Raw genomic sequence first — 4,434 nt, 5'->3', positions numbered from 1 at the left:
CGTGAAAAAATCCATAAAAATAGTCCCAAAGTCCCAATCCCAATAAGTTTTACAAAATTACAAATAATTTCATAAAATATTTTTTATTTTTGACCAAAAACGATGCATACAAATTCTTCACATTTTGACAGAAACGTTAATCAACACGAATTTCTAAAGATTTTCTCTAAATTCTCTGATTTTATGAGAAACTTGCAGGAAAATATACAATTTTGAGAAATATTTATTTATTATTTTTGACAAAAGATGACATAAAAAAGTTCACATTTTGACAGAACATTTTTTGAAAAGAAATGTATATTTTTTCTGAATTTTAACGACAAAAATGTACATAGCTGCAGACACAAAGACACAAAGACACACAGATACAGAGATACTCTGACACACACAGACACAAACTGACACAGACAGACACAGCCACAGACACAGCCACAGACAAAGGCACAGACACAGACACAGGCACAGAGAAAGTTAGCGTACCAAAAACTTATATTTTTTCTGAATTTTAACAACAAAAATGGACACACTTAAGTATTTTAAGCCAAATGAGTGCATTTTTAGTCATTTCTGAGAAACTTTTTTTTTTTGGAGATTTGTTCAGGAAATTATAGGTATAGTATATAACTGTGATCAAAAGTTGGCGTCCCAAAAAATTATATTTTTCTGAATTTTAACAACAAAAATGGACACACTTAAGTATTTTACGCCAAATTAGTGCATTTTTAGTCATTATTGAGAAACCTTTTTTTTCGGGGATTTGTTCCGGAAATTATTAGTATAGGATTTTACTGTGATCAAAATTTGGCGTACAAAAAAATTATATTTTTCTGAATTTTAACAACAAAAATGGACACAGCTAAGTCTTTTAAGCCAAATTAGTGTATTTTTAATCATTTTTGAGAAACTTTTTTTTCGGAGATTTGTTCAGGAAATTATAGGTATAGTATATAACTGTGATCAAAAGTTGGCGTCCCAAAAAATTATATTTTTTCTAAATTTTTACAACAAAAATGGACATAGCTATGTATTTTAAGGCAAATGAGTGCATTTTTAGTCATTATTGAGAAACCTTTTTTTTCGGGGATTTGTTCCGGAAATTACTGGTATAGGATTTTACTGTGATCAAAATTTGGCGTACCAAAAAATCTAATTTTTCTAAATTTTAACAACAAAAATGGACACAGCTAAGTCTTTTAAGCCAAATTAGTGTATTTTTAATCATTTTTGAGAAACTTCTTTTTTCGGAGATTTGTTCAGGAAATTATAGGTATAGTATATAACTGTGATCAAAAGTTGGCGTCCCAAAAAATTATATTTTTCTGAATTTTAACAACAAAAATGGACACACTTAAGTATTTTAAGCCAAATGAGTGCATTTTTAGTCATTATTGAGAAACCTTTTTTTTCGGGGATTTGTTCCGGAAATTATTGGTATAGGATTTTACTGTGATCAAAATTTGGCGTACCAAAAAATCTAATTTTTCTAAATTTTAACAACAAAAATGGACACACTTAAGTATTTTACGCCAAATTAGTGCATTTTTAGTCGTTTTTGAGAAACTTTTTTTTTCGGAGATTTGTTCCGGAAATTATTGGTAGAGGATTTTACTGTGATCAAAAGTTGGCATACCAAAAAATTATATTTTTTCTAAATTTTAACAACAAAAATGGACACACTTAAGTATTTTAAGCCAAATGAGTGCATTTTTAGTCATTATTGAGAAACCTTTTTTTTCGGGGATTTGTTCCGGAAATTATTAGTATAGGATTTTACTGTGATCAAAAATTGGCGTACCAAAAAATCTAATTTTTCTAAATTTTAACAACAAAAATGGACACAGCTAAGTCTTTTAAGCCAAATTAGTGCATTTTTAGTCATTATTGAGAAACCTTTTTTTTCGGGGATTTGTTCCGGAAATTATTGGTATAGTATATCATTGTCATACAAAGTTGGCATACCAAAAGAGTCTATTTTTTCTGAATTTTAACAACAAAAATGGACACACTTAAGTATTTTACGCCAAATTAGTGCATTTTTAGTCATTATTGAGAAACCTTTTTTTTCGGGGATTTGTTCCGGAAATTATTGGTAGAGGATTTTACTGTGATCAAAAGTTGGCGTCCCAAAAAATTATATTTTTTCTAAATTTTTACAACAAAAATGGACATAGCTATGTATTTTAAGGCAAATGAGTGCATTTTTAGTTATTTTTGAGAAACTTTTTTTTCGGAGATTTGTTCCGGAAATTATTGGTAGAGGATTTTACTGTGATCAAAATTTGGCGTACCAAAAAATCTAATTTTTCTAAATTTTAACAACAAAAATGGACACACTTAAGTATTTTAAGCCAAATTAGTGTATTTTTAATCATTTTTGAGAAACTTCTTTTTTCGGAGATTTGTTCAGGAAATTATTGGTATAGTGCATGACTGTGATCAAAAGTTGGCATACCAAAAAATTATATTTTTCTGAATTTTAACAACAAAAATGGACACAGCTAAGTATTTTAAGGCAAATTAGTGCATTTTTAGTCATTTCTGAGAAACTTTTTTTTTCTGAGATTTGTTCCGGAAATTATTGGTAGAGGATTTTACTGTGATCAAAAGTTGGCGTCCCAAAAAATTATATTTTTTCTAAATTTTTACAACAAAAATGGACATAGCTAAGTATTTTAATGCAAATGAGTGCATTTTTAGTTATTTTTGAGAAACTTTTTTTTTCGGAGATTTGTTCCGGAAATTATTAGTATAGGATTTTACTGTGATCAAAAGTTGGCGTCCCAAAAAATTATATTTTTTCTAAATTTTTACAACAAAAATGGACATAGCTAAGTATTTTAAGGCAAATGAGTGCATTTTTAGACATTTTTGAGAAACTTTTTTTTCGGAGATTTGTTCAGGAAATTATAGGTATAGGATTTTACTGTGATCAAAAATTGGCGTACCAAAAAATTACATTTTTTCTGAATTTTAACAACAAAAATGGACACACTTAAGTATTTTAAGCCAAATGAGTGCATTTTTAGTCATTATTGAGAAACCTTTTTTTTCGGGGATTTGTTCCGGAAATTATTGGTAGAGGATTTTACTGTGATCAAAAGTTGGCGTACCAAAAAATTATATTTTTTCTAAATTTTTACAACAAAAATGGACATAGCTAAGTATTTTAAGGCAAATTAGTGCATTTTTAGTCATTATTGAGAAACCTTTTTTTTCGGGGATTTGTTCCGGAAATTATTGGTATAGGATTTTACTGTGATCAAAATTTGGCGTACCAAAAAATTATATTTTTCTGAATTTTAACAACAAAAATGGACACAGCTAAGTATTTTAAGCCAAATTAGTGCATTTTTAGACACAACAAAAATTCAAACAATTTCAAGATGCTCTAATTTCATGAGAAGAAAAGATAAAATTCTGAAAAAGAATTTCATGAAATGCCTTACTGTATGACGTGATGACATGGCAGGAAGCAGACTGGAGCCAACTGCAGCACAGGGGAGTCCCTCGTCAGGTGCAGCAGGTTTATCTTCAAAGTGCAGAATACCAAAAACTTACTTGGTCACAGGAATAAGTCATAAACTACGAGGCATAGACTTCTCTAAAACATGAACGACTAGGCATGACCTAAAGACAAGACACAAAACACACACATGAACTGCACAAATGAAACAATGATCCAACAACGAGAGAGTGAAAGATAGACGTATACATACACTGGGCGTCAAGTGACCGGAGTGAGACTGATGACCAAGACAGATGAGTGCAATCACACTAAGGAACTACACCAGCAGACAAAGCAGGAAAGGGAAACAGACCGCCCTAACAATGTGACTAACATGACATACAATAATAGGATTTCAGCAAATATTTGAAAAAAAAAAACCCAAATTCTAAAGTAAATGCTCAAAACGCAGTTATTTGATTAGAAACATGCAGAAAAGATAAAATTTTGGAAAATAAATTTCAACATTTTTCATGAAGATTTTTCAACATCCGATTCCAAAAATCATTTAAAAATAAGATTTTGCCAAAAAATTCCTATTTGTTTCTAAAAATTGCTTTAATTTGATGAGAAACATACCAAAAAGGTAAAATTTTGTTTTTGTTTTTCAAAAATGTGCATGTAAATGATTTAACATCTGACTAACAAGACATTCGAAATTAATATTTTACCAAAAATTAATATATATATATATATATATATAAATAATAATAATAACATTGTAAGAGGAGTTTGAAGCAGAAATGGAGAGTGAATGACGGCGCAAAGCCGAATACACGTCATGACGTCGTGGTTTGAAGCCTATGAGAATCTCGGTGCATAACAGCGTCGATTGGTTCTATGTGGAGAAATGTCTTGACTTCAAAGAAGCGACCGTTGGTGCGGTGCTCAGAGAGAGAGAGGGAGGGAGAGACAGAGGGGGGGGAGAG

The sequence above is a fragment of the Cynoglossus semilaevis genome, chromosome 10 (assembly GCF_000523025.1).
Source record: "Cynoglossus semilaevis isolate Cse_v1.0 chromosome 10, Cse_v1.0, whole genome shotgun sequence".
Classification (NCBI taxonomy): domain Eukaryota; kingdom Metazoa; phylum Chordata; class Actinopteri; order Pleuronectiformes; family Cynoglossidae; genus Cynoglossus; species Cynoglossus semilaevis.
This window is presented reverse-complemented; position numbering follows the sequence as displayed.